A 14,062-nucleotide genomic window follows, 5' to 3' on the forward strand; every position below is an offset into this window, starting at 1 on the left:
ACCCCTAACTTAAGGATTTTGCATCCTAACTCCAAAAATCACCAAAATTTACATGCCTTATGTAAATTTTGTCCTAAGCTCAAATATCAATTCAGAAAAATTTAAAACTAAACACAACCATCAAAACTCTATATGGCCGAAACTTACAAGGCTATTTCCTTTGCTTTTTGTTGTAATTCTTTCAAATCTCAAAACTCATGATTAAACCAAAATTTTTCTTCTACTACACTCATAACATATTCCTAAGAATAATCATGTTTTGAATCATGAACAAGAGTCATCAAAATCACTAAAACCATACTTGAACTTTTTGGTTTGTCTTCTAAGTTCAAAACAGAATTTTGTTTCTAACTTGTTTTGATCAACCTCTTGATCCATGACTTATAAAGAAGTGATCTTCAAACCAAAACATCACATGGTTTAGAAAGGTGTCCTAAAACAGATCCAAGCATCAAACTCAAGATCACAAGGGCAAACATCAACCAAAACATAAATTTAGCCAAGAACATCATCACTTTGGCCTAACCTAATATCTCCTTGCATAAAATTTCATATATTCGAAACTAACATCAATTTCTTCCAAATAACATTCTAACATATATATAAGATGCTTAAGATCTTCCAATAAAAATATCAAAGCCATTGGAGTAAGATTAAACCATAAAAGATTTAAACGTTCTCAAAACAGAAACTGTTTTTCCTCTTCCAGTTTCTAAGTTTCTAGATCTAAGAAAATATTTCACCAAAAATTTTAATCATGCAACAAATCCTCAACCAATAATAATATACACATGTTAACAGTACTCCATAAAAATTTCGGACCAAGATCTATTCATTAGCTTGGTCAAAAACTTCAAAATATAACACACTCTCCAGTTTATGGCCCAGAATGACCTTTCTGGGGTCTTGACAACTTTTTATCAATCAAATGATCTCCAAATGGAACGAATAAGGTATCCACGTAAACTATACTCCAAAAGAAAGAACTTTCATGAAGGAAACTTTGCGAGAAAACACTTACAAAAGCTTCGAAACAGGCGTTCAAAAGAGGTACGAAAAACTGTCCGAGAGTGTCTTTTGTGTTCTATGAAGGAAAAGTATAAAGGAGAGTTGCTTTTCGTGGGAAGTGGACTGGAGAGCTTCTTACACAAGCTATGTAAAGTGATAGGACTGAAGGAATGGTTGAGTGTTGGCCTTTTCTTCTCATAAAAATCAGACCAAGATCTTTTCTCAAGGTGGAGTGTGAGAGTGAAAGAGTGAGGTGGCCCTTTAGCTTTGTCTTTCAAGAACCTTCTAGGCCCTTCTTGTACAGATCTGGCCAGCCAAGTGGGGGTACAAAACTTAGCCATGAAGCAATGCTAATGGTGACCAATTTCGTGGGCCTTAATGGGCCTAAACCGAATGGGCCTAAATTTTGGGGTTTAAAGAGGGTTTGGGTTGCTATCAAGCCCAAATCCAATATCACTTGGCCCAATCAATTTTTCAAGGTTAACAAGGTTGGATAATGATGCTCTAACACAAATATGAAGGATTAATAGCATGTGGAAGTGATTTAATCAAGTGATTAAACACAATGCTAGAAATCGGATTAGAAATGGTTTAGAGGCCAACTTTAGGGTTTTGGAGAAACCATTTAGGGTTTCGATTTCAACCATACTTTTGGGCTTTCGATTGGATTCCCACCATTTAGGATTTTACTACGATTGAAAACCTTTTTGGTCTGGCACAATTTGGTTGAGCAGATGAAACAGAGTTTTGCTTAAGTAGCATGATTTCACAGCTTGATTCCTTCAAATCCATCAAACGTTCCTCATGGTGCCAAGTGTCTAATATTATTCACTAAGTGTGGCTAAGATCTTGCCAAGTGTTCAAATAAAACTTCTCTAATCTAATTTGGACATTCCACACTGTAATTTTGAAACACTGCAATCAGTGCGCTTACCGAGGTTAGTATTCACTCCGAAAAAGGGAATCTTAAACTTCGCACTAAAAATTCTTAAATATTCATATTAACCTACAGTGAAAATATTTTACTGAAATTCAATCTCGAAGTGCCCCTAAAATTAATTTCACAATTTCCAACAGATGTTTCGTCCGGAATTATGAAAATAGAATAATGCGCCATAAAATCCTAAATAATCCACTAAGTCTAATGGCGTAGACCATAATTCATTTTGACACTTCTAACCACCTCAAATAAATAAAACTCATATTTTTAGCACCATAGTGAGTGATAACACTGACTATGTTGACAAGCTAAAACCTATGCGATTGGTCGATTCGTAAAAACTTATGGGGTTTTTACGAGATTCCTAAAGTCAATAGAAATTCCACCAATGAATTTCTAGTGGGCTGTTACAAACAATGTGCCAATTATATTATCAACAACGTTCTTCTCTATGTGCATTACATCAAGATTGTGTCATAACAAATTTCCTTTCCAATAAGGTAGGTCAAAGAAAATACTCTGCTTCTTCCATGCGGATTGCATGTCAAGATTGTGTTCACTAGTCCTTTTTATTTTCTGCATGTCAGCAACATATTCAGCATTCTCTAATTGTCTCAGAATGTCATCTCCATTTGGCACAACAGGCAGATGATTAATTTCTTTTGTACCATCAAATGCACTAGCTTGCTTTCTCCACCTATGATCCATCGGTAAGAATCTTCGTTGTCCCATATATGAAAACTTTTTTCCATGTTTTAACCACTTAGACCATGTATTCTCCATACAACAAGAACAGGCAAATCTACCTTTCGTACTCCATCCAGACAAATCACCATATGCGGGAAAGTCATTGATTGTCCACATCAAGGCTGCACGCATCGTAAACATTCTTTTAGAGCAGGCATCGTGGGTCGGTGATCTGACCTCCCATAATTCCTTTAGTTATGTTATTAAAGGCTCGAGGTATACATCTATTTTCATAGAGGGTGAAGATGGGCCTGGGATTATCAATAATAGCATGAAAGTCGATGGTTTCATGCACATCCAAGGAGGAAAATTATAAGGTATGATCACTACTGGCCAAGTACTGTGAGAAATGCTCATGTTACCAAAAGGATTAAATCCATCTGCGGCTAATCCAAGTCTAGCATTGCGGGGTCAGATGCAAAATCATTGTGTTGTGAGTCAAACGTCTTCCAAGCCATCCCATCGGCCAGATGTCATAATACACCATCATCTGTTCGACCTTCAGCAAGCCACTTCATGTGTGAAGCAATTTTCGATGACATAAAAAGTCTTTGCAATCTTGACTTCAAAGGAAACCAACGCAAAACCTTTGCTGGCCTTCTTTTATTCCTTCCATCCGTATCAGCATTTTGCTTCCATTTTGAACTTTGACAAAACATACATGTTTCTCTATTTTCATTATTCTTCCAAAACAACATACAACTATTAGGACATACTGGGATTTTTATGCATTCAAGGCCTAAGTCACTCATTTACTTTTTAGCCTCATATGTATTTTTAGGTAACGATGCTCCCGATGGAAGTAACTCATTTAGAAATTCAAGAAGCTCTGCGAAGATATTATTACTCCATCCTCCTAAACATTTCATATCCCACAAACGTACAATAGAACTAAACCTACTATGTTTTGTACACCCTTCATATAATGGCTCATCGGCATCTTTCAACATGTTATAAAACTTTTGACCACCCTCATTGGGACCTTGAGAATTTTCATCCATCGCTTCAGCTTCCATACCCATTTTAAGCCCACCTCCAACCACTCGAGGTACAAACATAGGAAAAACATCTTGCAACATTGTATGAATCTCACTAGGTCCTTCTTGGCTTTGTTCATCATTGACGGGGGTATTAGTACCAACATTAGGTGTAGAATTTACCTTCTCACCATGAGTGTGCCAAATTGTGTAACCCTGACAAATTCCATAGTAAATCAAGTGGTCGTGCATTATATTGACCTTGAAATACTTAGACAAGCAGCACTTTTTACATGGGCAACAGATTAACCCATCAATACTCATGTTGTCATTTGCAAACTTTAAAAACCCATTAACACCATCAACATATTCTTTCATATTTCGACGCATTGTCATCCAACTGGTCTTGTCCATATTGCTATTGAGTCAAATGATAGTATAGTTGAGAAGCTAAGAAATAAAGTTATTTTAGGATTAAGATGGACCTGTTAAGAAAAAAGAAAGTGAATTGGGTTTGAAAAAATTATTAACTGTAACTTATCTAGCTAGATGACCTACAATATATATTGCTTGTATCAAAAGGGAATTAATGCAAATGAATCACTGCATCTTAGGGAAAGTGTGCGCATCACAAATCAACAAGTAATTGGTGGATATATAGGTAATTTTGGGCACGTACATGTTGGAATGAAGGTAGATTAAAATACCATCACTTTTTCACATTTCATCAATATCTCTAATCACTCTAATTAATACATTAATTCTAAAATATTTTTGAAAAATATAATTTTTGTACTATAAAATAAGATTAGGTCCACTTAAAATATTTTACAAGTTCTCTGGAAACCTGCTGAGAGCCGTGGTAAAAAAAAAAAGAGTAATACTAGATACAAGCCCCAAATAGACAATCCTCATACAAGCCTTTTGTAAAAAAATGGTCCCACTAATAAAGAATAGTTTTTTTTACACTTTGAAGGTGGGGTCCACTTTGTTACAAGGGCTTGTATGGGGCTTGTCTATTTGGGACTTGTACAAATCATTTCTCAAAAAACATACGTCCAAACTTTTAAATACACTCAAAGGGCATATGTGTAATGTAATACTAAACAGTTTACGTAAAAGCCTTAGAAAAAAAAACAAAACACCCTCATTTTATTTCAAACACTTACAATCGGCCTATGTTTCGTTGTGATAAGAGGCCAGGCAGCGGAGGACTCACCGAGAGAGGCAATGAGAGGCTGTCGTGGATGGTCGACGAGGTGGAAGAGGACTGAGAGAGAGAGAGAGAGAGATGAGCGAGAGAGAGATCAACAGTACTGGCAGGATCAAATGTGGACCGAGAGGGATGAAGGCGTGCAGGGGGCACTCGGGCGGAGCCGGGCTGCTGAGGTGAACACGCCGGCAAGCTGGACTTCACCGTGCTGAGGTTGGCGGTGCCTAACGGAATCGGGAGCAAGGAGAATGGGATGCTCTGTTTCGATATGGTGAAAATAGAACCTTCAACATGATGACCAACAGTGGCTCTATTGTGGATTTATGGCTGGGTTACTATGGTGGCACCACGAGTGGGTGAGAGGCAGGGTGGGCAGTGAGGTTTGGTTGTCACGACCAGGCGGCCAAGGGCTGACGGTTGGACACAAAGGGACTAACTTTCGGCTTTGGTGTTTCCACAACAACCACGCGCTTGACGTTGCGGTTCCATGCATGGAGCTTGTGCAGTGGCTACGGTGGCTGAGCAGGGGGCACTACGGTGGGGCTGAGTTTCCGTTCGGGTTGCTGCTACGAGATGGAGGCTGGTGGCAGCGGCTGTTAATGGCCGTGCCTGCATGCAATATTGGTTGGACACTGCAGGGGTGGTGAACGTACGTGGGGTTCAGGAAGAAGGATGGGCTACTACATGCGGCAACCCTAGCTTGGGGAAGATGATTTAGGTGCAAATCAGAAGGTTTTTGCATTAACGTGTGTGGTTGTTGAAAACCCTAGTGAAAAATGGGAGGAAGAAACATGCATCCGTGATGTGCATGGGAGACGTGGTTCGGTGTGGGATTGATCCTTATGTTCTCACAAGTTGGGTTTCTTGTGCCCGTTACAAAACCCTAGCTTGCGTTTATCAGGTCATAAATTTTATTTTTTTAATTTGTAAAAATATCAAATTTAATTAAAAATTCCATTATTCTCATTCCATAAATATTGAATCATATTCCATAAATACTCCCACCCCACCTTTCTAGCTCAACTTTTTTTTTCCCCTCTATTTTCAAGCTAGCTCACCTTTAATAGGCTTTAGGGTACAATTATTTTATTATTTTGGATTAAGTGGGAATAGGCTATAGCTTTTAAATTTGAGAAAAATATGAGAAAATGAGATTTTATTACTGCCATTTATGCAGACACCGATAGATGTATATTTAATTACAAGTGTGAAAATAAAATTTCAATAAATTTCCATTTTCTGGCATTTGTATAAACGTTAGTAAATGCCAACAAATATATATTTAATTATTGGTGTGAAAATGAAACGTTAATAAATTACTATTTTTTGGCATATCTATAAACGCCCCTAATATAAACGTCACTAAATCTTCTCTACTTTATTGACGTTTATGCAAATGCCGACAAATGCAATATTAAATTACCGGCGTAACAATTAAACGTCGATAAATTTCTATTTTGCCGGCATATTTATAAGCACCGCTACTATAAATGCCGCTATATCCTCTATACTTTACCGACGTTTATGCAAATGCCAATAAATGTATATTTCATTACTGGGGTGAAAATGAAACGTTGATAAAAGACAATTTTACTAGCATATTTATAACTGCCGATGATCTAAATGCCGCTAAATCATCTCTAAGTTCTCGGCGCTTACACAAACGCCGGCAAATGAATATTTAAGTATTTGCGTATAGGCATATGCGCCGCTAATTACCGGCGCATTCATAATACATCGGCAAATCACTATTGTTACTGGCATTTACATAAACGCCATTAATATAAATCCTTTTTTTGTAGTGCCCGCTCATAGTATCCCCAGACCGCCTAGTCAGATAGCTAGCTAGCAACCCTCTTTCTTTCTCACTTCACATTTCACCGGCCCATAAAGTACTCCCCTCAGACAAAAGAACTTTTATTTGCAATCTCCATTGAAGCATGATGGCAATGCCCAGAGGAGCTGTTATTTTTGTGATTTGCATGTTTATGGTTAGCAGGCTTTGGGTTCAAGATACAAATGCACGCAACCTTAGCTATGGAACTATAATAGGTGGAAATATTCATGCAAACTACAAATTGCAACCTGAGGCTAAGATTTGCCATAAAGAGCCAGCTAATAAATACACGAGAGGCTACGAAAAAGAAACTCATTGCCAAACACCACCACAATATATATATATCATGATTAAGATCATGATCAAGATCATGATAAACGTCCAAAAGTAGTAATAAAAACGGTTTCGATTCCATGCATCTAAAATTAATTATTTGTTCTTCTGGACATATTAATGTATGTATAAGATAATATCGATCGATCGACTTACTGTGTATATTAATGTCCCAATATTTTATATATACCATTTATTTATGAAAGGCGTACGTTCTATATAATTCTTTTTGAAGCCATGGTACTTATGAATATAATCACGATCTTAACTCATATATGCATGCATCATATAATAATGACGTACATGTGATGTTAAGTTGGTCACGTATTTTGAAAATCCAAGTGTATATAATATTATGCATTCATGCATCATGTGTCAAACTTCTGTATTTTCATATATTCCAATAAATCTTTACAGCAGGAATGATTTACATAAATAACAAGAATTGAAATCTAAAATTGACAATGCAGCAACAAAAATATCGGCTAGAATCATGCTTGACCATTTTATCTACATCAACGTGATCTTGCTAATTTGAAATGCCTATAATTCCTCTGTTTCCAAATATAGCTCACACCAACACTCCCCCTCAAGTTGATGCATGGGGGTCTTGAATGCACAACTTGTCAAGGGAGTTATAGAAAACCCGACTAGACACAGCCTTTGTAAGTATATCTGCCAATTGATCTTCAGACTTCACAAATGGAAAACGGGTTGTTTTTGCTTCAAGATTCTCTTTAACAAAGTGTCGGTCTATCTCCACATGTTTAGTGTGGTCATGTTGAACAAGGTTATGAGAAATAGCAATGGCCGCCTTATTGTCCCAAAACAGGTCCATTTCTAAACTAGGAGCAAAATCAATTTCAGTTTGGAGCTTTCTCAACCAGAGAAGCTCTCAAAGGCCTTTAGCCATCCCCCTAAATTCCGCTTCAGCACTTGACAACGCCACCACCTTCTATTTTTTACTTCTCCAGGTTACAAGGTTTCCTCCAACAAACATAAAGTACCCTGAGGTTGATTTTCTATCAGTGATATTACTTGCCCAATTTGCATCCGTATAGCCCTCAACTTTCAGTTGACTATTATGCTTTGAGAACATAAGACCTTTGCCTGAAGATGACTTCAAATATCAAAGGATCCGAGTCACTACCTCCATATGATTCTTACTAGGATTGTGCATAAACTGACTTACAACATTCACAACATATACAATATCTGGATGAGTACGTGAGAGATAAATGAGTTTCCCAACTAACCTTTGGTATCTTCCTTTATCAATTGGAACTTGACTCGGGTATTCTCCAAGTCCGTGGTTTTGAACAATTGGGGTGTTTGTAGGCTTACACTCCAACATTCCCAGCTTGGCTAGCAAGTCTAGTATATATTTTTGTTGAGAATGAAATATACCCTATTTAGACTTGGCCACTTCAATTCCCAAAAAATACTTGAGTCCTCTCAAATTCTTCATCTCGAACTCAGTAGCCAATTGCTTTTCAAGTTGAGATATTTCTTCTGCATCATCCCCTGTAATAATCATATCATCTACATAGACTATCAAAGTTGTCACCTTGCCCAGTTGATGTTTTAGAAACAAAGTATGGTCGGAATTACTTTGTTTGAACCCATATTTCTTCATTGCTAAGCTAAACTTCCCAAACCATGCTCTCGGTGATTGTTTCAATCCGTACAAAGATCGCTGCAATTTACACACTACTTCAATTTTTTAGGATGCCGTGTACCTTGGGGAATATCCATGTAAACTTCCTCTTCAAGATCACCATGGAGGAACGCATTCTTAACATCAAATTGATGCAATGGCCAGTCGAAGTTTGCTGCAAGAGATAATATTACTCTAACTGTATTCAGCTTGGCTACCAGTGAGAAAGTCTCTTGGTAGTCAACGCCATATGTCTGTGTATACCTTTTCGCTGCAAGCCTTGCTTTGTACCGCTCAATAGACCCATCTGGCTTGTGTTTAATAGAGAATACCCATTTGCACCCTACTGTATTTTTCCCTTCAGGTAATGGAACGAGAGCAAATGTATTATATTTTAGTAGTGCCTCCATTTCTTCTTTTATGGCTTGGGTCCACTTTGAACTTTCTAATGCTTCATGGACGCTGGTAGGAACCTTACACGAGGAAAGCTTTTGTGCAAAATTTTTTAGAGGTTCAGAGAAGTTCTTGGTGGAGACATAGTTGGCAATTTGGTACCGCGATATGTGCTCTTCAACATCTGGTGAATATCTATTGGGTGCCTTACCACGATTGTGCCTGAAAGGTAAGGTATATCCCATAGACATGTCTATATTATCAGATTGTAAAGGTGTGGTGAGATTATGTACCCCAGGGTTATTCTCGGGAGGTGAACAAATGGTACTTCAAAGTCGGGGGATTCATCTTCAATCACAGATAGTACTGGAATGCTAGTGCATATATTGGGCTCCACATCAAGACATATACTGTCTTCAGAACTCGGCAAAGAACCAGATTTAGCATTTGGTCCATGCAGATCATCAAATTCCTATGGTGACTTAGTATTTGACCCATTCAAACCATCACACTCATGCGATGACTTAGCATTTGGTTCATTCAACTCACCAGATTCATTCGGTGATTCATTCGGCTCATGAAAAGCCGGGGTATTATTTGTCTCATTCGGATAAGCATGCTCATGCATTGCTTCGTCTCTCATACTCATTTCTGTATCATAAGAGGCACTTCCATCAAATCCCAACCAATTCAACTCTTCACCATTTGTGTCCCCCTGAAGAGGAGAATTTGATGTTGAGGGAGAAAAAAATAGATCCGTCTCCAAGACTGTACATCCATAGTCACATAAAGTCGCCGAGTGGTAGGATCATAGCAACGGTACCCTTTTTCATGAGTACCATAGCCTAAGAAAAGACAATGAAGGGCACACGGATCAAACTTGTTACGTTGATTCTTATGGAGATGTACAAAGGCCACACAACCAAAGACCCGAGGAGAAAGCATCAGTGTCGTGGGAATTGACACACGGGTGGACAAAGCATGAAGTGGAGTCTAAAAATTAAAGACTTTGGAGGGCATCGGGCCAAAAACGGTTAGGCATATGAGCACCAAGTAGAAGTGCACAAGCAGTCTCAAGAAGATGTTTGTGGGCATGAAGTTTCATGAATAAGACCATGTTGAGTGAAATGCGTTTGAAGTCGGTGATTGACGTATTCACCACCATTGTCAAAATGGAGAACCTGAATGTTCGCGCCATACTGAGTACGAACCATAACATGGTAAGTTTCAAACACAGTGGCCACTTCATCTTTGTGTTTCATTAAGTAAAGCCACGTTATACGGGGTATAATCATCTACAAATATGACAAACAAACGGAAACCTGACAAAGTAGTAATAGGTGAGGGACCCCACACATCAGAATGAATTAACACAAATGGAGTGTCACTTTTATTCATGCTCGACGGAAATGTGGTTTAGTGGCTTTTGGCCAAAATACAAGTGTCACATTTAAACGTAGAAGGCTGTAAATGTAGAATCAAATCAGGAAAAACATGCTTCAAATAGGTAAAAGATGGAAGCCCCAAGCGATGATGCCAAAGCCAAATCTGTGTCTCTTTAGTACTGGTCGAATGGTGCATGTGATGTTCCCGGCCCATAATGAAGTCATCCACATAATATAATCCCCCCAGCTTAGTACCACGCCCAATTATCTCCTTGGTGAGAATATCCTGAAGAAGACAGACAGTAGGGTAAATTAATACAACACATCCCAAGTTAGTAGTAATTTAACCTACAGACAACAATTTATGGGAAGTGATGGGACAAGTAAAGTGTTGGATAAATGTAGAGAGAGAGATAAATTCACAGAGCCGGCTCTAGTTACTGGAGAAATAATACCATTAGCATTGGGAATGCTAGTGCGTCGTGGAGGAGAAGTCTCCGAGAAATCCATGGCATCAAAAGTACCGACCTCGAGTCAAGAAGCCAAGCAAAGCTATCCTCATCTCTGTGAGGACTAAGAAGAGCAAAACCAATTGTAATTGGGTCCGAGGTAGAAGAAGTATCCTGAGACTGTGTGGCTTGAGGAATGAGAGACAGGTGTGGCTCAGCAACAACAACAACAGCCTTGCCAGTACCTCCATCAGTGTTAGCAACATCACGGCTCCCAAGATTGTAGATCATTCCACCAGTCAGGGTAGCCATGCAGTTTAAAGTAGGTTTCTCGAGTTTGTTTCTGGTTGCCCCAATGAGGGCATTTGATACCATTGGTGGGAGGTCGGGTCTTGGCAGATTTGCCATGGACAGAGGGGCTCAACATGAGGCCCTTGGAGGCTAAAATTGCTCCCTGGGTGACTTCGAGATCCCATGTGGTCATCACCTGCTATCTAGTGGCCTCTCTCGAACATGGGCATAGGCCTGTTCAATGGTAGGAAACAGGTTCATCTGAAGGACATCACCGCTGATGTTGTCTAGTCGATCATCAAGCCCATCCAAGAAGACATAAACACAATCTTCCTGAGTGAGTCGATTAAAATGCTGAATATCAATAGAGCGTTCCATAGGATTTGGGCGACGAAAGTCAATTTCACGCCATAAGCCCTGCAAACGAGTGTAATATTTTTCAAGAGAACTAGAGGCTTGCCCAAGTCGAGTCGCGTGGCGTCTGAGATCATAAACTTGAGAAGTATCACTACCTTCAAAATAAGTTGTGGCAATGGAATCTCAAACTGCTTTAGTCGTGGGAAAACAGATAAAGTTGCTGATCAGTAAGGAGTCCATGGAGTTTATTAACCAACCTGTAACAATGGCTTCGTCAGTGTGCCACTTGCGAAAGGAGGGGTCGGTTGGGGAGAATCACCATTGATATATCCCAGTTTGTATTTGCCAAAGATGTACATCTCGACCACCTAGAACCATAGGGCATAGTTGGAACCATCCAACTTGATGCCAATCGGGGCAGCAGAAGTTTCGGTGGTAATATTCATGGTCTGGGCCTTGTTCAAGGCTTCAGCAATCTTGGTAGTCAACTCAAAGATGGAATCAGATAATTGGGACGTATCGACAACTGGTGGGAGTCGCCGGAATCCGCCATGGACAGTGAAAAAGAGGGACATGTTAAAGGTTAAGGAGTACGAGCAGAGAGCCAGAGATCGTAAGGCTCTGATACCATATCAAACTTCTGTATTTTCATATATTCCAATAAATCTTTACAGCAAGAATAATTTACATAAATAACAAGAATTGAAATCTAAACTTATCAATACAACAATATCGGCAAGAATCCCGTTTGACCATTTTTTCTACATCAACTTGATATTGCTAATTTCATTAAAAAAATTATCTTCCAAATAAATCAATGTTGGAAAGCAACTTACTGAATATTCTGAAAACACAGAAACAAATATGCATACCTTCAGATAATTCAACAAATGGTCTCCGCTCTTTCACCCACTGATAACTTTGGGCAAGTCTCCATCCTTTGGACTTCATTAAGTAGGCTATTACAATAGCTGGTGACCTGTCAGAAAAAAAGAATTGACACTCAAAAAAGGTATTTCGAGAAATCTAAATCATCTCATATGGAGGCTTTATGATGACATATTTGTAGCATTCTATAAGCATTTATGGGTGGCTGGCAGGTGTTGCAATACGTGCTTTATGTATGTCAGCCTTTGACCGTCGTGTGTGCCCGAGGCACCAAGGTGGGGAGAGAGAGAGAGAGATAGAGACTCAAATTAGAATGCATCTACCTATTTTTTCCAGATATGCAATGCACCAGAACACGAGCTTTGTCCCTTTCACATTGCTCTGCAAAATCAACCATGTGAACTCAAACTGCAACTAAACCGAGGATATCAAAGGCATTTGTGGTATAATTGAAACAATCCAACAGCAGTTAACCTTCAGTAAATCAGTCAGTCACTTAGTCTTATTAATTTAAGCTTGCTTAAATTTGCTTATCTAAACTCCACAGGTTAATCATAATAGACAACTCGATATAATCTCTTTACTTAAAAAAAAAAAAAAAACCATATTAGACAACTCATTGTTTTTCAAAACAACTCTGTGCTATCAAGAACATTTGAGAACTGTAATCTCATTTTTATCAATCTAAGAGGTATAAGAATCGAAGGGCTTTTTTCTCTTATCAAATGGCTCCAATGGAGATATAACTTGGACGAGATGACCAACTTGATGGTTAGAAGAAAACTCGGCAAAGTGTGTACCTAACCCCCCAAAATGTATACAGTAGCCCAAATAAGAAGAAAATCAATGATAGTGTTTTGAAGGTCGGAATAAAGGATGCATTGAATGTGACGTCTAGGATTACAATGGAATTGATAATGGCTGCATCAATTTTTTTGATCGACTACCTTTATCAATTCATTTTGGCATCTGGCTCCAAGAACATAGGGGAATGCTCTCAAGATTGAACAAGATATGAGGATCTTTCTCTCTTTTCTTCAGGGATAAATTAAACCTAAATTCTGGAAGATGCATAGAAAACAAGCAAAGCAAATGCCAGCTGCCAATGTATTTATGGTACCAAATCGAAAAACATTATAACAAGTGCACACCATTAAAAGCACTCATTAGGCATATCTGAGCAAAGCTCTCAAATTAAGCTACACCTGCTATTCATTATTTTTTTATAGGTACAACCTGCTATTTAATTATTCTTACTTATTAATATTAAAAGGAAGATTATAAAGCATTCCTCTTTCTCATCTCCGCTAATTAGGTGTTTTCTCTTTTATAAACCGAATTTATTTCAGCATGGGGACGCTCTTGTTTTGCTTATTATTGATCAAAGTTGCCAAGGCCGACGAATATGAGTTTGCACCTATTCATACAGTCAAACATGATGGTAGCCATTGTAATGATGCCGGCCATATTGATAAGGGTGAGCAGTACCAGGAAAGTGATGATGGTGATGTTGATGATGATGTTGACGACACTTTCAAGGTGGTGAACAGGATGGGAGTCTCTTATTCACCCTCAATAGGCCAAGCA

General features: G+C 38.6%; 1 pseudogene; it reads right to left on the reverse strand.

The window, feature by feature from the left end:
• LOC108985727 overlaps nt 1-12,872 on the reverse strand; it is a 38,892-nt pseudogene extending 26,020 nt beyond the window's left edge.
• Between the last annotated feature and the right edge of the window lie 1,190 nt (nt 12,873-14,062).

The sequence above is a fragment of the Juglans regia genome, chromosome 10 (assembly GCF_001411555.2).
Source record: "Juglans regia cultivar Chandler chromosome 10, Walnut 2.0, whole genome shotgun sequence".
NCBI classification, from domain to species: domain Eukaryota; kingdom Viridiplantae; phylum Streptophyta; class Magnoliopsida; order Fagales; family Juglandaceae; genus Juglans; species Juglans regia.